This window comes from Copadichromis virginalis, linkage group LG3, assembly GCF_057382275.1.
Source record: "Copadichromis virginalis isolate Kocher_CV1m ecotype Utaka linkage group LG3, C_Virginalis_male_GT1.1, whole genome shotgun sequence".
Lineage (NCBI taxonomy): Eukaryota > Metazoa > Chordata > Actinopteri > Cichliformes > Cichlidae > Copadichromis > Copadichromis virginalis.
In genome coordinates, this window is record NC_140620.1 from 36,819,517 (window position 1) to 36,841,358 (window position 21,842).

At 45.6% G+C, this 21,842-nt stretch overlaps 21 non-coding genes across 21 annotated transcripts; 14 read left to right on the plus strand and 7 right to left on the minus strand.

Moving 5' to 3' along the window:
• The first annotated feature begins 431 nt into the window (after nucleotides 1-431).
• Nucleotides 432-505, plus strand: trnat-agu (transfer RNA threonine (anticodon AGU)). The gene has a single exon. It is a non-coding gene; the product is annotated as a tRNA-Thr (tRNA).
• A 943-nt stretch (nucleotides 506-1,448) lies between these two features.
• trnat-cgu (transfer RNA threonine (anticodon CGU)) lies at nucleotides 1,449-1,522 on the minus strand. Its single transcript has one exon. It is a non-coding gene; the product is annotated as a tRNA-Thr (tRNA).
• A 110-nt stretch (nucleotides 1,523-1,632) lies between these two features.
• Nucleotides 1,633-1,706, plus strand: trnat-ugu (transfer RNA threonine (anticodon UGU)). Its single transcript has one exon. It is a non-coding gene; the product is annotated as a tRNA-Thr (tRNA).
• Nucleotides 1,707-3,690: 1,984 nt separating this feature from the next.
• On the plus strand, nucleotides 3,691-3,764 carry trnat-agu (transfer RNA threonine (anticodon AGU)). The gene has a single exon. It is a non-coding gene; the product is annotated as a tRNA-Thr (tRNA).
• A 943-nt stretch (nucleotides 3,765-4,707) lies between these two features.
• trnat-cgu (transfer RNA threonine (anticodon CGU)) lies at nucleotides 4,708-4,781 on the minus strand. Its single transcript has one exon. It is a non-coding gene; the product is annotated as a tRNA-Thr (tRNA).
• Nucleotides 4,782-4,891: 110 nt separating this feature from the next.
• trnat-ugu (transfer RNA threonine (anticodon UGU)) lies at nucleotides 4,892-4,965 on the plus strand. Its single transcript has one exon. It is a non-coding gene; the product is annotated as a tRNA-Thr (tRNA).
• Nucleotides 4,966-6,949: 1,984 nt separating this feature from the next.
• Nucleotides 6,950-7,023, plus strand: trnat-agu (transfer RNA threonine (anticodon AGU)). Its single transcript has one exon. It is a non-coding gene; the product is annotated as a tRNA-Thr (tRNA).
• A 943-nt stretch (nucleotides 7,024-7,966) lies between these two features.
• Nucleotides 7,967-8,040, minus strand: trnat-cgu (transfer RNA threonine (anticodon CGU)). The gene has a single exon. It is a non-coding gene; the product is annotated as a tRNA-Thr (tRNA).
• Nucleotides 8,041-8,150: 110 nt separating this feature from the next.
• Nucleotides 8,151-8,224, plus strand: trnat-ugu (transfer RNA threonine (anticodon UGU)). Its single transcript has one exon. It is a non-coding gene; the product is annotated as a tRNA-Thr (tRNA).
• A 1,984-nt stretch (nucleotides 8,225-10,208) lies between these two features.
• trnat-agu (transfer RNA threonine (anticodon AGU)) lies at nucleotides 10,209-10,282 on the plus strand. Its single transcript has one exon. It is a non-coding gene; the product is annotated as a tRNA-Thr (tRNA).
• Nucleotides 10,283-11,225: 943 nt separating this feature from the next.
• Nucleotides 11,226-11,299, minus strand: trnat-cgu (transfer RNA threonine (anticodon CGU)). The gene has a single exon. It is a non-coding gene; the product is annotated as a tRNA-Thr (tRNA).
• A 110-nt stretch (nucleotides 11,300-11,409) lies between these two features.
• On the plus strand, nucleotides 11,410-11,483 carry trnat-ugu (transfer RNA threonine (anticodon UGU)). The gene has a single exon. It is a non-coding gene; the product is annotated as a tRNA-Thr (tRNA).
• A 1,984-nt stretch (nucleotides 11,484-13,467) lies between these two features.
• Nucleotides 13,468-13,541, plus strand: trnat-agu (transfer RNA threonine (anticodon AGU)). Its single transcript has one exon. It is a non-coding gene; the product is annotated as a tRNA-Thr (tRNA).
• A 943-nt stretch (nucleotides 13,542-14,484) lies between these two features.
• On the minus strand, nucleotides 14,485-14,558 carry trnat-cgu (transfer RNA threonine (anticodon CGU)). Its single transcript has one exon. It is a non-coding gene; the product is annotated as a tRNA-Thr (tRNA).
• A 110-nt stretch (nucleotides 14,559-14,668) lies between these two features.
• Nucleotides 14,669-14,742, plus strand: trnat-ugu (transfer RNA threonine (anticodon UGU)). The gene has a single exon. It is a non-coding gene; the product is annotated as a tRNA-Thr (tRNA).
• Nucleotides 14,743-16,726: 1,984 nt separating this feature from the next.
• Nucleotides 16,727-16,800, plus strand: trnat-agu (transfer RNA threonine (anticodon AGU)). Its single transcript has one exon. It is a non-coding gene; the product is annotated as a tRNA-Thr (tRNA).
• A 943-nt stretch (nucleotides 16,801-17,743) lies between these two features.
• On the minus strand, nucleotides 17,744-17,817 carry trnat-cgu (transfer RNA threonine (anticodon CGU)). The gene has a single exon. It is a non-coding gene; the product is annotated as a tRNA-Thr (tRNA).
• A 110-nt stretch (nucleotides 17,818-17,927) lies between these two features.
• On the plus strand, nucleotides 17,928-18,001 carry trnat-ugu (transfer RNA threonine (anticodon UGU)). The gene has a single exon. It is a non-coding gene; the product is annotated as a tRNA-Thr (tRNA).
• Nucleotides 18,002-19,985: 1,984 nt separating this feature from the next.
• On the plus strand, nucleotides 19,986-20,059 carry trnat-agu (transfer RNA threonine (anticodon AGU)). The gene has a single exon. It is a non-coding gene; the product is annotated as a tRNA-Thr (tRNA).
• A 943-nt stretch (nucleotides 20,060-21,002) lies between these two features.
• trnat-cgu (transfer RNA threonine (anticodon CGU)) lies at nucleotides 21,003-21,076 on the minus strand. Its single transcript has one exon. It is a non-coding gene; the product is annotated as a tRNA-Thr (tRNA).
• A 110-nt stretch (nucleotides 21,077-21,186) lies between these two features.
• On the plus strand, nucleotides 21,187-21,260 carry trnat-ugu (transfer RNA threonine (anticodon UGU)). The gene has a single exon. It is a non-coding gene; the product is annotated as a tRNA-Thr (tRNA).
• Nucleotides 21,261-21,842: the final 582 nt, after the last annotated feature.

Genomic DNA, 21,842 nt, shown 5'->3' on the forward strand with positions numbered 1-21,842 from the left:
TGATGTAGCTGGGCCATGCCCCCTGAAGCAGATGTCTCTTTCCGATTGGCTACGTGAACAGAAATTAGATCTGGAGAGCTGAGAGAGTCTTGCAGAAAGCTACCAGTTAGCCATTGAGCACAGTCAAAAGAGTGCTTTGCGAAACAAACAAAGGTTTGACAGTCAAGTGCGGGAATCCACCCTTGCCAAGGGAAATAGAGTTGTTTTGAGGACTTGTTCAGACTCACCCTGTTGAATCAGTCTCAAAAGATTCTCCTTCACCTTATGATGTTTCCACTGAGGTCATTGAAGAAGTGAAGAACAGGAAGTTACTTGTTGGACTATTTGACCATATCCTACATTTATAGTGCACAAAGGTTAAAAAGATTGAACTCGTCTCCTTCTGCAGTACCAGGTAATACCAGGTATCACCGGTTTGCCTCACCGCAGGAGGCACTGTGGCTTAGCTGGTCAAAGCGCCTGTCTAGTAAGCAGGAGACCCTGGGTTCAAATCCCAGCAGTGCCTTGCTATTACCATTTGAAACCATCTTCTTCACAGTGTTGATTGCATTGTTAATCTTGGAGTTGGGAAATCTTTCAAAGTCTGTGTATGTCCTCAGTTATCCACCTCACGGTACTCTTGAGAGCTTTAAAAACTTCTTTTCACATCCTGATCCAAGAAGCTTCTTCAGTTCTAGAACAAATGCTGGAGGTGTCCCAGGCATTAAACCGCTAGTGGAGCTTCTGAGGGTTGTTCACCCAATATTGATGTCTTGGGCGTGTCTAAATCTTCATTGTGTCAAAGGAGCTTGCAAAGAAAAGCGTCTAGACTTCTTTAAGTTGCTTGAAGACGTTTCACCTCTCATCCGAGAAGCTTCTTAAGTTCTAAGGTCAAATGGTGGAGAGTCCCAGATATAAACCTAGTGGGAGTGACCCCCCACAGAGGGACAAAAGGACCCCCTGATGATCCTCTAATCGCCTGAGCCAAGGTGTGAAACTGGGTGTGGGTCCCCATCAGCCAGAGTTTCGGTTGTGTTCATTGTGAAACCTGGCCCCACCTTATCATGCGAATTCCTGAGGTCAGATGGCCCAGGATGTGAGTGGGTGTTAAGGCGTCTGGGAAGGGATCTCAAAACTGGATTATAGATGGCAGAGAGTTGGTGTCGTAAACCCCCGCCTCTGTTCAAAGATGGTCGCTCACAGTGGACATAGATGGCTTCTTTCACTCCTCTTTCAAACCATCTGTCCTCTCTGTCCAAAATGGCAACGTTGGCATCCTCGAAAGAGTGTCCTTTATCCTTAAGATGCAGATGGACAGCTGAGTCTTGTCTTGTGGAGGTGGCTCTTCTGTGTTGTGCCATGCCATCATTGTGTCCTCTTCTTGGAAACGAAGGAGAGAAAGCATAACTCCCAATGCTTCCTGCCATCAGCACTCGTTAATGAAATGTAATGGCATTGGTAGGGAGGTAAGGCACTGCCGGGATTTGAACCCAGGATCTCCTGTTTACGAGACAGGCGCTTTGGCCAGCTAAGCCACAGCGCCTTGAGCCGTGTTCCTCTGGCTGCTGCCCAACAGCTGGTGGGGAAAAATGTGACGAACTGATTCAAACCTGTGTCTGCAGAGGTTACTTGGTTTTTCCCTTCCCTGAAGGAGGCACTGTAGCTTAGCCGGTCAAAGCACCTGTCTTGTAAACAGGAGATCCTGGGTTCAAATCCCAGCAGTGCCTGTTGAGCTGTTTCAAAATAAGAGGCAACTTTTCCTCAATGTCAAAATAAAAGAAAGTAAGGTGTTGAATCTCAAGTTTGGAGGCACTAAAGATTTAGCAAAGGACACCCCAGCAGCTGTGCACCACATGCAGATGAAAAACAATCAAAACTGAAAGTGTACTCAAACATGAAACTGCGCAACTGTAACAACAGACATAAATGGACCAGTATAGAAACTGGGTGAGGCAGGGTTATATTGAGCTTTCGTCCCAAAAGTAATGTCAACATTCTGCAAATCATTCGAGTTACTGATAAGAGAAGGTAAGACTGTTAGGTGTTGTGTTAAAATAAATGCCCAAGTGTTCTCTATTAAAAACAGCATAAGGAGGTGTTCTAGTCTTCTTGTTTCCTCTTATGTTATGGAAAAGTGTATAGGCAGCAGGAATTTGAGTCAGGTCTCGGTTTTTCTTGATGATGTCACTCCTTTCTCAGCTACACTTGAGAACCATGAGGAACGATCGCTGAAGGTCCTCCATAGGATGAAAGAATTTACTTTAAAGCTGTCGCCAGAGAAATGTCAGTTCTTCAGGACATCTGTCCAATATCTCGGCTATGTTGTATCATCAGAAGGGGTCAAAACAGATCCAGCTGCCCTCACTACTTGGCCAAGACCAGCTAACATCAAGTAGCTTAAGTCTTTCCTTGGGTTCACTGGATATTACAGGAGGTTTATAAAAGACTATTCCAAGCTTGCAATACCCCTTAATCACTTAAGTGCTGGTTGCCTCCCACTGAAGAGAATATCCAGTCTGTCTGGCAGAAACCACAAGGTTTCTACCAGTGCGGATCTCAAAAAACCTTTTCACGAAAAATGGACCCCAACCGCTGAAGATACTTTGAAGACATTGACTCTCAAGCTCACAACAGCTCCTGTTCTTGGGTTTGCAGATCCAAAGAGACATTATATTGTGCACACCGATGCAAGCGCCCATGTTCTCGGTGCAGCCTTATATCAAGAACAGGAGAACAAGTTAAGAGTCACTGCCTGTGCCAGTAGGGGTCTCTCCAAGTCCGAGCAAAGGTACCCTGCACACAAGCTTGACTTCCTGTCTGTGAAGTGGGCTGTCACCCAGAACGTTTTCCGCTATCTCTATGGAGCAAAATTTACAGTGATGACAGACAATAATCCACTCACATATGTTTTAACATCTGCAAACTTGGATGCAGTAGGGCATTGCTGGTTGGCCGTACTTTCCAGTTTTGATTTTGACATTGAGTATAGCGCTGGGAAGAACAACCAAGATGCAGATGGGCTGTTGAGACGTCCGTATCGGCATGCCTGTGATATATCTGATCAGAGTTCTAATGATGAGGAAAATGCCATTGAAGGCTTTACTGCACAGCTCTTGCGCCGCAACAAAGAGCCTGATTTTCCAACCGAGGCAGTAAAGGCAGTATGCAAGAGACATGAGTATTCCTCAACTCTTGAGGAGGAGGCAGCAGTATCATCGTCTGCACGAGTACAATGTTTGGCTATTGGAGCCTCTGCAATACCAGCAGATTTCTGTCAAACTGATGTAGCTGGGCCATGCCCCCTGAAGCAGATGTCTCTTTCCGATTGGCTACGTGAACAGAAATTAGATCTGGAGAGCTGAGAGAGTCTTGCAGAAAGCTACCAGTTAGCCATTGAGCACAGTCAAAAGAGTGCTTTGCGAAACAAACAAAGGTTTGACAGTCAAGTGCGGGAATCCACCCTTGCCAAGGGAAATAGAGTTGTTTTGAGGACTTGTTCAGACTCACCCTGTTGAATCAGTCTCAAAAGATTCTCCTTCACCTTATGATGTTTCCACTGAGGTCATTGAAGAAGTGAAGAACAGGAAGTTACTTGTTGGACTATTTGACCATATCCTACATTTATAGTGCACAAAGGTTAAAAAGATTGAACTCGTCTCCTTCTGCAGTACCAGGTAATACCAGGTATCACCGGTTTGCCTCACCGCAGGAGGCACTGTGGCTTAGCTGGTCAAAGCGCCTGTCTAGTAAGCAGGAGACCCTGGGTTCAAATCCCAGCAGTGCCTTGCTATTACCATTTGAAACCATCTTCTTCACAGTGTTGATTGCATTGTTAATCTTGGAGTTGGGAAATCTTTCAAAGTCTGTGTATGTCCTCAGTTATCCACCTCACGGTACTCTTGAGAGCTTTAAAAACTTCTTTTCACATCCTGATCCAAGAAGCTTCTTCAGTTCTAGAACAAATGCTGGAGGTGTCCCAGGCATTAAACCGCTAGTGGAGCTTCTGAGGGTTGTTCACCCAATATTGATGTCTTGGGCGTGTCTAAATCTTCATTGTGTCAAAGGAGCTTGCAAAGAAAAGCGTCTAGACTTCTTTAAGTTGCTTGAAGACGTTTCACCTCTCATCCGAGAAGCTTCTTAAGTTCTAAGGTCAAATGGTGGAGAGTCCCAGATATAAACCTAGTGGGAGTGACCCCCCACAGAGGGACAAAAGGACCCCCTGATGATCCTCTAATCGCCTGAGCCAAGGTGTGAAACTGGGTGTGGGTCCCCATCAGCCAGAGTTTCGGTTGTGTTCATTGTGAAACCTGGCCCCACCTTATCATGCGAATTCCTGAGGTCAGATGGCCCAGGATGTGAGTGGGTGTTAAGGCGTCTGGGAAGGGATCTCAAAACTGGATTATAGATGGCAGAGAGTTGGTGTCGTAAACCCCCGCCTCTGTTCAAAGATGGTCGCTCACAGTGGACATAGATGGCTTCTTTCACTCCTCTTTCAAACCATCTGTCCTCTCTGTCCAAAATGGCAACGTTGGCATCCTCGAAAGAGTGTCCTTTATCCTTAAGATGCAGATGGACAGCTGAGTCTTGTCTTGTGGAGGTGGCTCTTCTGTGTTGTGCCATGCCATCATTGTGTCCTCTTCTTGGAAACGAAGGAGAGAAAGCATAACTCCCAATGCTTCCCGCCATCAGCACCCGTTAATGAAATGTAATGGCATTGGTAGGGAGGTAAGGCACTGCCGGGATTTGAACCCAGGATCTCCTGTTTACGAGACAGGCGCTTTGGCCAGCTAAGCCACAGCGCCTTGAGCTGTGTTCCTCTGGCTGCTGCCCAACAGCTGGTGGGGAAAAATGTGACGAACTGATTCAAACCTGTGTCTGCAGAGGTTACTTGGTTTTTCCCTTCCCTGAAGGAGGCACTGTAGCTTAGCCGGTCAAAGCACCTGTCTTGTAAACAGGAGATCCTGGGTTCAAATCCCAGCAGTGCCTGTTGAGCTGTTTCAAAATAAGAGGCAACTTTTCCTCAATGTCAAAATAAAAGAAAGTAAGGTGTTGAATCTCAAGTTTGGAGGCACTAAAGATTTAGCAAAGGACACCCCAGCAGCTGTGCACCACATGCAGATGAAAAACAATCAAAACTGAAAGTGTACTCAAACATGAAACTGCGCAACTGTAACAACAGACATAAATGGACCAGTATAGAAACTGGGTGAGGCAGGGTTATATTGAGCTTTCGTCCCAAAAGTAATGTCAACATTCTGCAAATCATTCGAGTTACTGATAAGAGAAGGTAAGACTGTTAGGTGTTGTGTTAAAATAAATGCCCAAGTGTTCTCTATTAAAAACAGCATAAGGAGGTGTTCTAGTCTTCTTGTTTCCTCTTATGTTATGGAAAAGTGTATAGGCAGCAGGAATTTGAGTCAGGTCTCGGTTTTTCTTGATGATGTCACTCCTTTCTCAGCTACACTTGAGAACCATGAGGAACGATCGCTGAAGGTCCTCCATAGGATGAAAGAATTTACTTTAAAGCTGTCGCCAGAGAAATGTCAGTTCTTCAGGACATCTGTCCAATATCTCGGCTATGTTGTATCATCAGAAGGGGTCAAAACAGATCCAGCTGCCCTCACTACTTGGCCAAGACCAGCTAACATCAAGTAGCTTAAGTCTTTCCTTGGGTTCACTGGATATTACAGGAGGTTTATAAAAGACTATTCCAAGCTTGCAATACCCCTTAATCACTTAAGTGCTGGTTGCCTCCCACTGAAGAGAATATCCAGTCTGTCTGGCAGAAACCACAAGGTTTCTACCAGTGCGGATCTCAAAAAACCTTTTCACGAAAAATGGACCCCAACCGCTGAAGATACTTTGAAGACATTGACTCTCAAGCTCACAACAGCTCCTGTTCTTGGGTTTGCAGATCCAAAGAGACATTATATTGTGCACACCGATGCAAGCGCCCATGTTCTCGGTGCAGCCTTATATCAAGAACAGGAGAACAAGTTAAGAGTCACTGCCTGTGCCAGTAGGGGTCTCTCCAAGTCCGAGCAAAGGTACCCTGCACACAAGCTTGACTTCCTGTCTGTGAAGTGGGCTGTCACCCAGAACGTTTTCCGCTATCTCTATGGAGCAAAATTTACAGTGATGACAGACAATAATCCACTCACATATGTTTTAACATCTGCAAACTTGGATGCAGTAGGGCATTGCTGGTTGGCCGTACTTTCCAGTTTTGATTTTGACATTGAGTATAGCGCTGGGAAGAACAACCAAGATGCAGATGGGCTGTTGAGACGTCCGTATCGGCATGCCTGTGATATATCTGATCAGAGTTCTAATGATGAGGAAAATGCCATTGAAGGCTTTACTGCACAGCTCTTGCGCCGCAACAAAGAGCCTGATTTTCCAACCGAGGCAGTAAAGGCAGTATGCAAGAGACATGAGTATTCCTCAACTCTTGAGGAGGAGGCAGCAGTATCATCGTCTGCACGAGTACAATGTTTGGCTATTGGAGCCTCTGCAATACCAGCAGATTTCTGTCAAACTGATGTAGCTGGGCCATGCCCCCTGAAGCAGATGTCTCTTTCCGATTGGCTACGTGAACAGAAATTAGATCTGGAGAGCTGAGAGAGTCTTGCAGAAAGCTACCAGTTAGCCATTGAGCACAGTCAAAAGAGTGCTTTGCGAAACAAACAAAGGTTTGACAGTCAAGTGCGGGAATCCACCCTTGCCAAGGGAAATAGAGTTGTTTTGAGGACTTGTTCAGACTCACCCTGTTGAATCAGTCTCAAAAGATTCTCCTTCACCTTATGATGTTTCCACTGAGGTCATTGAAGAAGTGAAGAACAGGAAGTTACTTGTTGGACTATTTGACCATATCCTACATTTATAGTGCACAAAGGTTAAAAAGATTGAACTCGTCTCCTTCTGCAGTACCAGGTAATACCAGGTATCACCGGTTTGCCTCACCGCAGGAGGCACTGTGGCTTAGCTGGTCAAAGCGCCTGTCTAGTAAGCAGGAGACCCTGGGTTCAAATCCCAGCAGTGCCTTGCTATTACCATTTGAAACCATCTTCTTCACAGTGTTGATTGCATTGTTAATCTTGGAGTTGGGAAATCTTTCAAAGTCTGTGTATGTACTCAGTTATCCACCTCACGGTACTCTTGAGAGCTTTAAAAACTTCTTTTCACATCCTGATCCAAGAAGCTTCTTCAGTTCTAGAACAAATGCTGGAGGTGTCCCAGGCATTAAACCGCTAGTGGAGCTTCTGAGGGTTGTTCACCCAATATTGATGTCTTGGGCGTGTCTAAATCTTCATTGTGTCAAAGGAGCTTGCAAAGAAAAGCGTCTAGACTTCTTTAAGTTGCTTGAAGACGTTTCACCTCTCATCCGAGAAGCTTCTTAAGTTCTAAGGTCAAATGGTGGAGAGTCCCAGATATAAACCTAGTGGGAGTGACCCCCCACAGAGGGACAAAAGGACCCCCTGATGATCCTCTAATCGCCTGAGCCAAGGTGTGAAACTGGGTGTGGGTCCCCATCAGCCAGAGTTTCGGTTGTGTTCATTGTGAAACCTGGCCCCACCTTATCATGCGAATTCCTGAGGTCAGATGGCCCAGGATGTGAGTGGGTGTTAAGGCGTCTGGGAAGGGATCTCAAAACTGGATTATAGATGGCAGAGAGTTGGTGTCGTAAACCCCCGCCTCTGTTCAAAGATGGTCGCTCACAGTGGACATAGATGGCTTCTTTCACTCCTCTTTCAAACCATCTGTCCTCTCTGTCCAAAATGGCAACGTTGGCATCCTCGAAAGAGTGTCCTTTATCCTTAAGATGCAGATGGACAGCTGAGTCTTGTCTTGTGGAGGTGGCTCTTCTGTGTTGTGCCATGCCATCATTGTGTCCTCTTCTTGGAAACGAAGGAGAGAAAGCATAACTCCCAATGCTTCCCGCCATCAGCACCCGTTAATGAAATGTAATGGCATTGGTAGGGAGGTAAGGCACTGCCGGGATTTGAACCCAGGATCTCCTGTTTACGAGACAGGCGCTTTGGCCAGCTAAGCCACAGCGCCTTGAGCTGTGTTCCTCTGGCTGCTGCCCAACAGCTGGTGGGGAAAAATGTGACGAACTGATTCAAACCTGTGTCTGCAGAGGTTACTTGGTTTTTCCCTTCCCTGAAGGAGGCACTGTAGCTTAGCCGGTCAAAGCACCTGTCTTGTAAACAGGAGATCCTGGGTTCAAATCCCAGCAGTGCCTGTTGAGCTGTTTCAAAATAAGAGGCAACTTTTCCTCAATGTCAAAATAAAAGAAAGTAAGGTGTTGAATCTCAAGTTTGGAGGCACTAAAGATTTAGCAAAGGACACCCCAGCAGCTGTGCACCACATGCAGATGAAAAACAATCAAAACTGAAAGTGTACTCAAACATGAAACTGCGCAACTGTAACAACAGACATAAATGGACCAGTATAGAAACTGGGTGAGGCAGGGTTATATTGAGCTTTCGTCCCAAAAGTAATGTCAACATTCTGCAAATCATTCGAGTTACTGATAAGAGAAGGTAAGACTGTTAGGTGTTGTGTTAAAATAAATGCCCAAGTGTTCTCTATTAAAAACAGCATAAGGAGGTGTTCTAGTCTTCTTGTTTCCTCTTATGTTATGGAAAAGTGTATAGGCAGCAGGAATTTGAGTCAGGTCTCGGTTTTTCTTGATGATGTCACTCCTTTCTCAGCTACACTTGAGAACCATGAGGAACGATCGCTGAAGGTCCTCCATAGGATGAAAGAATTTACTTTAAAGCTGTCGCCAGAGAAATGTCAGTTCTTCAGGACATCTGTCCAATATCTCGGCTATGTTGTATCATCAGAAGGGGTCAAAACAGATCCAGCTGCCCTCACTACTTGGCCAAGACCAGCTAACATCAAGTAGCTTAAGTCTTTCCTTGGGTTCACTGGATATTACAGGAGGTTTATAAAAGACTATTCCAAGCTTGCAATACCCCTTAATCACTTAAGTGCTGGTTGCCTCCCACTGAAGAGAATATCCAGTCTGTCTGGCAGAAACCACAAGGTTTCTACCAGTGCGGATCTCAAAAAACCTTTTCACGAAAAATGGACCCCAACCGCTGAAGATACTTTGAAGACATTGACTCTCAAGCTCACAACAGCTCCTGTTCTTGGGTTTGCAGATCCAAAGAGACATTATATTGTGCACACCGATGCAAGCGCCCATGTTCTCGGTGCAGCCTTATATCAAGAACAGGAGAACAAGTTAAGAGTCACTGCCTGTGCCAGTAGGGGTCTCTCCAAGTCCGAGCAAAGGTACCCTGCACACAAGCTTGACTTCCTGTCTGTGAAGTGGGCTGTCACCCAGAACGTTTTCCGCTATCTCTATGGAGCAAAATTTACAGTGATGACAGACAATAATCCACTCACATATGTTTTAACATCTGCAAACTTGGATGCAGTAGGGCATTGCTGGTTGGCCGTACTTTCCAGTTTTGATTTTGACATTGAGTATAGCGCTGGGAAGAACAACCAAGATGCAGATGGGCTGTTGAGACGTCCGTATCGGCATGCCTGTGATATATCTGATCAGAGTTCTAATGATGAGGAAAATGCCATTGAAGGCTTTACTGCACAGCTCTTGCGCCGCAACAAAGAGCCTGATTTTCCAACCGAGGCAGTAAAGGCAGTATGCAAGAGACATGAGTATTCCTCAACTCTTGAGGAGGAGGCAGCAGTATCATCGTCTGCACGAGTACAATGTTTGGCTATTGGAGCCTCTGCAATACCAGCAGATTTCTGTCAAACTGATGTAGCTGGGCCATGCCCCCTGAAGCAGATGTCTCTTTCCGATTGGCTACGTGAACAGAAATTAGATCTGGAGAGCTGAGAGAGTCTTGCAGAAAGCTACCAGTTAGCCATTGAGCACAGTCAAAAGAGTGCTTTGCGAAACAAACAAAGGTTTGACAGTCAAGTGCGGGAATCCACCCTTGCCAAGGGAAATAGAGTTGTTTTGAGGACTTGTTCAGACTCACCCTGTTGAATCAGTCTCAAAAGATTCTCCTTCACCTTATGATGTTTCCACTGAGGTCATTGAAGAAGTGAAGAACAGGAAGTTACTTGTTGGACTATTTGACCATATCCTACATTTATAGTGCACAAAGGTTAAAAAGATTGAACTCGTCTCCTTCTGCAGTACCAGGTAATACCAGGTATCACCGGTTTGCCTCACCGCAGGAGGCACTGTGGCTTAGCTGGTCAAAGCGCCTGTCTAGTAAGCAGGAGACCCTGGGTTCAAATCCCAGCAGTGCCTTGCTATTACCATTTGAAACCATCTTCTTCACAGTGTTGATTGCATTGTTAATCTTGGAGTTGGGAAATCTTTCAAAGTCTGTGTATGTCCTCAGTTATCCACCTCACGGTACTCTTGAGAGCTTTAAAAACTTCTTTTCACATCCTGATCCAAGAAGCTTCTTCAGTTCTAGAACAAATGCTGGAGGTGTCCCAGGCATTAAACCGCTAGTGGAGCTTCTGAGGGTTGTTCACCCAATATTGATGTCTTGGGCGTGTCTAAATCTTCATTGTGTCAAAGGAGCTTGCAAAGAAAAGCGTCTAGACTTCTTTAAGTTGCTTGAAGACGTTTCACCTCTCATCCGAGAAGCTTCTTAAGTTCTAAGGTCAAATGGTGGAGAGTCCCAGATATAAACCTAGTGGGAGTGACCCCCCACAGAGGGACAAAAGGACCCCCTGATGATCCTCTAATCGCCTGAGCCAAGGTGTGAAACTGGGTGTGGGTCCCCATCAGCCAGAGTTTCGGTTGTGTTCATTGTGAAACCTGGCCCCACCTTATCATGCGAATTCCTGAGGTCAGATGGCCCAGGATGTGAGTGGGTGTTAAGGCGTCTGGGAAGGGATCTCAAAACTGGATTATAGATGGCAGAGAGTTGGTGTCGTAAACCCCCGCCTCTGTTCAAAGATGGTCGCTCACAGTGGACATAGATGGCTTCTTTCACTCCTCTTTCAAACCATCTGTCCTCTCTGTCCAAAATGGCAACGTTGGCATCCTCGAAAGAGTGTCCTTTATCCTTAAGATGCAGATGGACAGCTGAGTCTTGTCTTGTGGAGGTGGCTCTTCTGTGTTGTGCCATGCCATCATTGTGTCCTCTTCTTGGAAACGAAGGAGAGAAAGCATAACTCCCAATGCTTCCTGCCATCAGCACTCGTTAATGAAATGTAATGGCATTGGTAGGGAGGTAAGGCACTGCCGGGATTTGAACCCAGGATCTCCTGTTTACGAGACAGGCGCTTTGGCCAGCTAAGCCACAGCGCCTTGAGCCGTGTTCCTCTGGCTGCTGCCCAACAGCTGGTGGGGAAAAATGTGACGAACTGATTCAAACCTGTGTCTGCAGAGGTTACTTGGTTTTTCCCTTCCCTGAAGGAGGCACTGTAGCTTAGCCGGTCAAAGCACCTGTCTTGTAAACAGGAGATCCTGGGTTCAAATCCCAGCAGTGCCTGTTGAGCTGTTTCAAAATAAGAGGCAACTTTTCCTCAATGTCAAAATAAAAGAAAGTAAGGTGTTGAATCTCAAGTTTGGAGGCACTAAAGATTTAGCAAAGGACACCCCAGCAGCTGTGCACCACATGCAGATGAAAAACAATCAAAACTGAAAGTGTACTCAAACATGAAACTGCGCAACTGTAACAACAGACATAAATGGACCAGTATAGAAACTGGGTGAGGCAGGGTCATATTGAGCTTTCGTCCCAAAAGTACTGTCAAGATTCTGCAAATCATTTGATTTACTGATAAGAGAAGGTAAGACTGTTAGGTGTTGTGTTAAAATAAATGCCCAAGTGTTCTCTATTAAAAACAGCATAAGGAGGCGTTCTAGTCTTCTTGTTTCCTCTTATGTTATGGAAAAGTGTATAGGCAGCAGGAATTTGAGTCAGGTCTCGGTTTTTCTTGATGATGTCACTCCTTTCTCAGCTACACTTGAGAACCATGAGGAACGATCGCTGAAGGTCCTCCATAGGATGAAAGAATTTACTTTAAAGCTGTCGCCAGAGAAATGTCAGTTCTTCAGGACATCTGTCCAATATCTCGGCTATGTTGTATCATCAGAAGGGGTCAAAACAGATCCAGCTGCCCTCACTACCTGGCCAAGACCAGCTAAGATCAAGTAGCTTAAGTCTTTCCTTGGGTTCACTGGATATTACAGGAGGTTTATAAAAGACTATTCCAAGCTTGCAATACCCCTTAATCACTTAAGTGCTGGTTGCCTCCCACTGAAGAGAAAATCCAGTCTGTCTGGCAGAAACCACAAGGTTTCTACCAGTGCGGATCTCAAAAAACCTTTTCACGAAAAATGGACCCCAACCGCTGAAGATACTTTGAAGACATTGACTCTCAAGCTCACAACAGCTCCTGTTCTTGGGTTTGCAGATCCAAAGAGACATTATATTGTGCACACCGATGCAAGCGCCCATGTTCTCGGTGCAGCCTTATATCAAGAACAGGAGAACAAGTTAAGAGTCACTGCCTGTGCCAGTAGGGGTCTCTCCAAGTCCGAGCAAAGGTACCCTGCACACAAGCTTGACTTCCTGTCTGTGAAGTGGGCTGTCACCCAGAACGTTTTCCGCTATCTCTATGGAGCAAAATTTACAGTGATGACAGACAATAATCCACTCACATATGTTTTAACATCTGCAAACTTGGATGCAGTAGGGCATTGCTGGTTGGCCGTACTTTCCAGTTTTGATTTTGACATTGAGTATAGCGCTGGGAAGAACAACCAAGATGCAGATGGGCTGTTGAGACGTCCGTATCGGCATGCCTGTGATATATCTGATCAGAGTTCTAATGATGAGGAAAATGCCATTGAAGGCTTTACTGCACAGCTCTTGCGCCGCAACAAAGAGCCTGATTTTCCAACCGAGGCAGTAAAGGCAGTATGCAAGAGACATGAGTATTCCTCAACTCTTGAGGAGGAGGCAGCAGTATCATCGTCTGCACGAGTACAATGTTTGGCTATTGGAGCCTCTGCAATACCAGCAGATTTCTGTCAAACTGATGTAGCTGGGCCATGCCCCCTGAAGCAGATGTCTCTTTCCGATTGGCTACGTGAACAGAAATTAGATCTGGAGAGCTGAGAGAGTCTTGCAGAAAGCTACCAGTTAGCCATTGAGCACAGTCAAAAGAGTGCTTTGCGAAACAAACAAAGGTTTGACAGTCAAGTGCGGGAATCCACCCTTGCCAAGGGAAATAGAGTTGTTTTGAGGACTTGTTCAGACTCACCCTGTTGAATCAGTCTCAAAAGATTCTCCTTCACCTTATGATGTTTCCACTGAGGTCATTGAAGAAGTGAAGAACAGGAAGTTACTTGTTGGACTATTTGACCATATCCTACATTTATAGTGCACAAAGGTTAAAAAGATTGAACTCGTCTCCTTCTGCAGTACCAGGTAATACCAGGTATCACCGGTTTGCCTCACCGCAGGAGGCACTGTGGCTTAGCTGGTCAAAGCGCCTGTCTAGTAAGCAGGAGACCCTGGGTTCAAATCCCAGCAGTACCTTGCTATTACCATTTGAAACCATCTTCTTCACAGTGTTGATTGCATTGTTAATCTTGGAGTTGGGAAATCTTTCAAAGTCTGTGTATGTCCTCAGTTATCCACCTCACGGTACTCTTGAGAGCTTTAAAAACTTCTTTTCACATCCTGATCCAAGAAGCTTCTTCAGTTCTAGAACAAATGCTGGAGGTGTCCCAGGCATTAAACCGCTAGTGGAGCTTCTGAGGGTTGTTCACCCAATATTGATGTCTTGGGCGTGTCTAAATCTTCATTGTGTCAAAGGAGCTTGCAAAGAAAAGCGTCTAGACTTCTTTAAGTTGCTTGAAGACGTTTCACCTCTCATCCGAGAAGCTTCTTAAGTTCTAAGGTCAAATGGTGGAGAGTCCCAGATATAAACCTAGTGGGAGTGACCCCCCACAGAGGGACAAAAGGACCCCCTGATGATCCTCTAATCGCCTGAGCCAAGGTGTGAAACTGGGTGTGGGTCCCCATCAGCCAGAGTTTCGGTTGTGTTCATTGTGAAACCTGGCCCCACCTTATCATGCGAATTCCTGAGGTCAGATGGCCCAGGATGTGAGTGGGTGTTAAGGCGTCTGGGAAGGGATCTCAAAACTGGATTATAGATGGCAGAGAGTTGGTGTCGTAAACCCCCGCCTCTGTTCAAAGATGGTCGCTCACAGTGGACATAGATGGCTTCTTTCACTCCTCTTTCAAACCATCTGTCCTCTCTGTCCAAAATGGCAACGTTGGCATCCTCGAAAGAGTGTCCTTTATCCTTAAGATGCAGATGGACAGCTGAGTCTTGTCTTGTGGAGGTTGCTCTTCTGTGTTGTGCCATGCCATCATTGTGTCCTCTTCTTGGAAACGAAGGAGAGAAAGCATAACTCCCAATGCTTCCCGCCATCAGCACCCGTTAATGAAATGTAATGGCATTGGTAGGGAGGTAAGGCACTGCTGGGATTTGAACCCAGGATCTCCTGTTTACGAGACAGGCGCTTTGGCCAGCTAAGCCACAGCGCCTTGAGCTGTGTTCCTCTGGCTACTGCCCAACAGCTGGTGGGGAAAAATGTGACGAACTGATTCAAACCTGTGTCTGCAGAGGTTACTTGGTTTTTCCCTTCCCTGAAGGAGGCACTGTAGCTTAGCCGGTCAAAGCACCTGTCTTGTAAACAGGAGATCCTGGGTTCAAATCCCAGCAGTGCCTGTTGAGCTGTTTCAAAATAAGAGGCAACTTTTCCTCAATGTCAAAATAAAAGAAAGTAAGGTGTTGAATCTCAAGTTTGGAGGCACTAAAGATTTAGCAAAGGACACCCCAGCAGCTGTGCACCACATGCAGATGAAAAACAATCAAAACTGAAAGTGTACTCAAACATGAAACTGCGCAACTGTAACAACAGACATAAATGGACCAGTATAGAAACTGGGTGAGGCAGGGTTATATTGAGCTTTCGTCCCAAAAGTAATGTCAACATTCTGCAAATCATTCGAGTTACTGATAAGAGAAGGTAAGACTGTTAGGTGTTGTGTTAAAATAAATGCCCAAGTGTTCTCTATTAAAAACAGCATAAGGAGGTGTTCTAGTCTTCTTGTTTCCTCTTATGTTATGGAAAAGTGTATAGGCAGCAGGAATTTGAGTCAGGTCTCGGTTTTTCTTGATGATGTCACTCCTTTCTCAGCTACACTTGAGAACCATGAGGAACGATCGCTGAAGGTCCTCCATAGGATGAAAGAATTTACTTTAAAGCTGTCGCCAGAGAAATGTCAGTTCTTCAGGACATCTGTCCAATATCTCGGCTATGTTGTATCATCAGAAGGGGTCAAAACAGATCCAGCTGCCCTCACTACTTGGCCAAGACCAGCTAACATCAAGTAGCTTAAGTCTTTCCTTGGGTTCACTGGATATTACAGGAGGTTTATAAAAGACTATTCCAAGCTTGCAATACCCCTTAATCACTTAAGTGCTGGTTGCCTCCCACTGAAGAGAATATCCAGTCTGTCTGGCAGAAACCACAAGGTTTCTACCAGTGCGGATCTCAAAAAACCTTTTCACGAAAAATGGACCCCAACCGCTGAAGATACTTTGAAGACATTGACTCTCAAGCTCACAACAGCTCCTGTTCTTGGGTTTGCAGATCCAAAGAGACATTATATTGTGCACACCGATGCAAGCGCCCATGTTCTCGGTGCAGCCTTATATCAAGAACAGGAGAACAAGTTAAGAGTCACTGCCTGTGCCAGTAGGGGTCTCTCCAAGTCCGAGCAAAGGTACCCTGCACACAAGCTTGACTTCCTGTCTGTGAAGTGGGCTGTCACCCAGAACGTTTTCCGCTATCTCTATGGAGCAAAATTTACAGTGATGACAGACAATAATCCACTCACATATGTTTTAACATCTGCAAACTTGGATGCAGTAGGGCATTGCTGGTTGGCCGTACTTTCCAGTTTTGATTTTGACATTGAGTATAGCGCTGGGAAGAACAACCAAGATGCAGATGGGCTGTTGAGACGTCCGTATCGGCATGCCTGTGATATATCTGATCAGAGTTCTAATGATGAGGAAAATGCCATTGAAGGCTTTACTGCACAGCTCTTGCGCCGCAACAAAGAGCCTGATTTTCCAACCGAGGCAGTAAAGGCAGTATGCAAGAGACATGAGTATTCCTCAACTCTTGAGGAGGAGGCAGCAGTATCATCGTCTGCACGAGTACAATGTTTGGCTATTGGAGCCTCTGCAATACCAGCAGATTTCTGTCAAACTGATGTAGCTGGGCCATGCCCCCTGAAGCAGATGTCTCTTTCCGATTGGCTACGTGAACAGAAATTAGATCTGGAGAGCTGAGAGAGTCTTGCAGAAAGCTACCAGTTAGCCATTGAGCACAGTCAAAAGAGTGCTTTGCGAAACAAACAAAGGTTTGACAGTCAAGTGCGGGAATCCACCCTTGCCAAGGGAAATAGAGTTGTTTTGAGGACTTGTTCAGACTCACCCTGTTGAATCAGTCTCAAAAGATTCTCCTTCACCTTATGATGTTTCCACTGAGGTCATTGAAGAAGTGAAGAACAGGAAGTTACTTGTTGGACTATTTGACCATATCCTACATTTATAGTGCACAAAGGTTAAAAAGATTGAACTCGTCTCCTTCTGCAGTACCAGGTAATACCAGGTATCACCGGTTTGCCTCACCGCAGGAGGCACTGTGGCTTAGCTGGTCAAAGCGCCTGTCTAGTAAGCAGGAGACCCTGGGTTCAAATCCCAGCAGTGCCTTGCTATTACCATTTGAAACCATCTTCTTCACAGTGTTGATTGCATTGTTAATCTTGGAGTTGGGAAATCTTTCAAAGTCTGTGTATGTCCTCAGTTATCCACCTCACGGTACTCTTGAGAGCTTTAAAAACTTCTTTTCACATCCTGATCCAAGAAGCTTCTTCAGTTCTAGAACAAATGCTGGAGGTGTCCCAGGCATTAAACCGCTAGTGGAGCTTCTGAGGGTTGTTCACCCAATATTGATGTCTTGGGCGTGTCTAAATCTTCATTGTGTCAAAGGAGCTTGCAAAGAAAAGCGTCTAGACTTCTTTAAGTTGCTTGAAGACGTTTCACCTCTCATCCGAGAAGCTTCTTAAGTTCTAAGGTCAAATGGTGGAGAGTCCCAGATATAAACCTAGTGGGAGTGACCCCCCACAGAGGGACAAAAGGACCCCCTGATGATCCTCTAATCGCCTGAGCCAAGGTGTGAAACTGGGTGTGGGTCCCCATCAGCCAGAGTTTCGGTTGTGTTCATTGTGAAACCTGGCCCCACCTTATCATGCGAATTCCTGAGGTCAGATGGCCCAGGATGTGAGTGGGTGTTAAGGCGTCTGGGAAGGGATCTCAAAACTGGATTATAGATGGCAGAGAGTTGGTGTCGTAAACCCCCGCCTCTGTTCAAAGATGGTCGCTCACAGTGGACATAGATGGCTTCTTTCACTCCTCTTTCAAACCATCTGTCCTCTCTGTCCAAAATGGCAACGTTGGCATCCTCGAAAGAGTGTCCTTTATCCTTAAGATGCAGATGGACAGCTGAGTCTTGTCTTGTGGAGGTGGCTCTTCTGTGTTGTGCCATGCCATCATTGTGTCCTCTTCTTGGAAACGAAGGAGAGAAAGCATAACTCCCAATGCTTCCTGCCATCAGCACTCGTTAATGAAATGTAATGGCATTGGTAGGGAGGTAAGGCACTGCCGGGATTTGAACCCAGGATCTCCTGTTTACGAGACAGGCGCTTTGGCCAGCTAAGCCACAGCGCCTTGAGCTGTGTTCCTCTGGCTACTGCCCAACAGCTGGTGGGGAAAAATGTGACGAACTGATTCAAACCTGTGTCTGCAGAGGTTACTTGGTTTTTCCCTTCCCTGAAGGAGGCACTGTAGCTTAGCCGGTCAAAGCACCTGTCTTGTAAACAGGAGATCCTGGGTTCAAATCCCAGCAGTGCCTGTTGAGCTGTTTCAAAATAAGAGGCAACTTTTCCTCAATGTCAAAATAAAAGAAAGTAAGGTGTTGAATCTCAAGTTTGGAGGCACTAAAGATTTAGCAAAGGACACCCCAGCAGCTGTGCACCACATGCAGATGAAAAACAATCAAAACTGAAAGTGTACTCAAACATGAAACTGCGCAACTGTAACAACAGACATAAATGGACCAGTATAGAAACTGGGTGAGGCAGGGTTATATTGAGCTTTCGTCCCAAAAGTAATGTCAACATTCTGCAAATCATTCGAGTTACTGATAAGAGAAGGTAAGACTGTTAGGTGTTGTGTTAAAATAAATGCCCAAGTGTTCTCTATTAAAAACAGCATAAGGAGGTGTTCTAGTCTTCTTGTTTCCTCTTATGTTATGGAAAAGTGTATAGGCAGCAGGAATTTGAGTCAGGTCTCGGTTTTTCTTGATGATGTCACTCCTTTCTCAGCTACACTTGAGAACCATGAGGAACGATCGCTGAAGGTCCTCCATAGGATGAAAGAATTTACTTTAAAGCTGTCGCCAGAGAAATGTCAGTTCTTCAGGACATCTGTCCAATATCTCGGCTATGTTGTATCATCAGAAGGGGTCAAAACAGATCCAGCTGCCCTCACTACTTGGCCAAGACCAGCTAACATCAAGTAGCTTAAGTCTTTCCTTGGGTTCACTGGATATTACAGGAGGTTTATAAAAGACTATTCCAAGCTTGCAATACCCCTTAATCACTTAAGTGCTGGTTGCCTCCCACTGAAGAGAATATCCAGTCTGTCTGGCAGAAACCACAAGGTTTCTACCAGTGCGGATCTCAAAAAACCTTTTCACGAAAAATGGACCCCAACCGCTGAAGATACTTTGAAGACATTGACTCTCAAGCTCACAACAGCTCCTGTTCTTGGGTTTGCAGATCCAAAGAGACATTATATTGTGCACACCGATGCAAGCGCCCATGTTCTCGGTGCAGCCTTATATCAAGAACAGGAGAACAAGTTAAGAGTCACTGCCTGTGCCAGTAGGGGTCTCTCCAAGTCCGAGCAAAGGTACCCTGCACACAAGCTTGACTTCCTGTCTGTGAAGTGGGCTGTCACCCAGAACGTTTTCCGCTATCTCTATGGAGCAAAATTTACAGTGATGACAGACAATAATCCACTCACATATGTTTTAACATCTGCAAACTTGGATGCAGTAGGGCATTGCTGGTTGGCCGTACTTTCCAGTTTTGATTTTGACATTGAGTATAGCGCTGGGAAGAACAACCAAGATGCAGATGGGCTGTTGAGACGTCCGTATCGGCATGCCTGTGATATATCTGATCAGAGTTCTAATGATGAGGAAAATGCCATTGAAGGCTTTACTGCACAGCTCTTGCGCCGCAACAAAGAGCCTGATTTTCCAACCGAGGCAGTAAAGGCAGTATGCAAGAGACATGAGTATTCCTCAACTCTTGAGGAGGAGGCAGCAGTATCATCGTCTGCACGAGTACAATGTTTGGCTATTGGAGCCTCTGCAATACCAGCAGATTTCTGTCAAACTGATGTAGCTGGGCCATGCCCCCTGAAGCAGATGTCTCTTTCCGATTGGCTACGTGAACAGAAATTAGATCTGGAGAGCTGAGAGAGTCTTGCAGAAAGCTACCAGTTAGCCATTGAGCACAGTCAAAAGAGTGCTTTGCGAAACAAACAAAGGTTTGACAGTCAAGTGCGGGAATCCACCCTTGCCAAGGGAAATAGAGTTGTTTTGAGGACTTGTTCAGACTCACCCTGTTGAATCAGTCTCAAAAGATTCTCCTTCACCTTATGATGTTTCCACTGAGGTCATTGAAGAAGTGAAGAACAGGAAGTTACTTGTTGGACTATTTGACCATATCCTACATTTATAGTGCACAAAGGTTAAAAAGATTGAACTCGTCTCCTTCTGCAGTACCAGGTAATACCAGGTATCACCGGTTTGCCTCACCGCAGGAGGCACTGTGGCTTAGCTGGTCAAAGCGCCTGTCTAGTAAGCAGGAGACCCTGGGTTCAAATCCCAGCAGTGCCTTGCTATTACCATTTGAAACCATCTTCTTCACAGTGTTGATTGCATTGTTAATCTTGGAGTTGGGAAATCTTTCAAAGTCTGTGTATGTCCTCAGTTATCCACCTCACGGTACTCTTGAGAGCTTTAAAAACTTCTTTTCACATCCTGATCCAAGAAGCTTCTTCAGTTCTAGAACAAATGCTGGAGGTGTCCCAGGCATTAAACCGCTAGTGGAGCTTCTGAGGGTTGTTCACCCAATATTGATGTCTTGGGCGTGTCTAAATCTTCATTGTGTCAAAGGAGCTTGCAAAGAAAAGCGTCTAGACTTCTTTAAGTTGCTTGAAGACGTTTCACCTCTCATCCGAGAAGCTTCTTAAGTTCTAAGGTCAAATGGTGGAGAGTCCCAGATATAAACCTAGTGGGAGTGACCCCCCACAGAGGGACAAAAGGACCCCCTGATGATCCTCTAATCGCCTGAGCCAAGGTGTGAAACTGGGTGTGGGTCCCCATCAGCCAGAGTTTCGGTTGTGTTCATTGTGAAACCTGGCCCCACCTTATCATGCGAATTCCTGAGGTCAGATGGCCCAGGATGTGAGTGGGTGTTAAGGCGTCTGGGAAGGGATCTCAAAACTGGATTATAGATGGCAGAGAGTTGGTGTCGTAAACCCCCGCCTCTGTTCAAAGATGGTCGCTCACAGTGGACATAGATGGCTTCTTTCACTCCTCTTTCAAACCATCTGTCCTCTCTGTCCAAAATGGCAACGTTGGCATCCTCGAAAGAGTGTCCTTTATCCTTAAGATGCAGATGGACAGCTGAGTCTTGTCTTGTGGAGGTGGCTCTTCTGTGTTGTGCCATGCCATCATTGTGTCCTCTTCTTGGAAACGAAGGAGAGAAAGCATAACTCCCAATGCTTCCTGCCATCAGCACTCGTTAATGAAATGTAATGGCATTGGTAGGGAGGTAAGGCACTGCCGGGATTTGAACCCAGGATCTCCTGTTTACGAGACAGGCGCTTTGGCCAGCTAAGCCACAGCGCCTTGAGCCGTGTTCCTCTGGCTGCTGCCCAACAGCTGGTGGGGAAAAATGTGACGAACTGATTCAAACCTGTGTCTGCAGAGGTTACTTGGTTTTTCCCTTCCCTGAAGGAGGCACTGTAGCTTAGCCGGTCAAAGCACCTGTCTTGTAAACAGGAGATCCTGGGTTCAAATCCCAGCAGTGCCTGTTGAGCTGTTTCAAAATAAGAGGCAACTTTTCCTCAATGTCAAAATAAAAGAAAGTAAGGTGTTGAATCTCAAGTTTGGAGGCACTAAAGATTTAGCAAAGGACACCCCAGCAGCTGTGCACCACATGCAGATGAAAAACAATCAAAACTGAAAGTGTACTCAAACATGAAACTGCGCAACTGTAACAACAGACATAAATGGACCAGTATAGAAACTGGGTGAGGCAGGGTTATATTGAGCTTTCGTCCCAAAAGTAATGTCAACATTCTGCAAATCATTCGAGTTACTGATAAGAGAAGGTAAGACTGTTAGGTGTTGTGTTAAAATAAATGCCCAAGTGTTCTCTATTAAAAACAGCATAAGGAGGTGTTCTAGTCTTCTTGTTTCCTCTTATGTTATGGAAAAGTGTATAGGCAGCAGGAATTTGAGTCAGGTCTCGGTTTTTCTTGATGATGTCACTCCTTTCTCAGCTACACTTGAGAACCATGAGGAACGATCGCTGAAGGTCCTCCATAGGATGAAAGAATTTACTTTAAAGCTGTCGCCAGAGAAATGTCAGTTCTTCAGGACATCTGTCCAA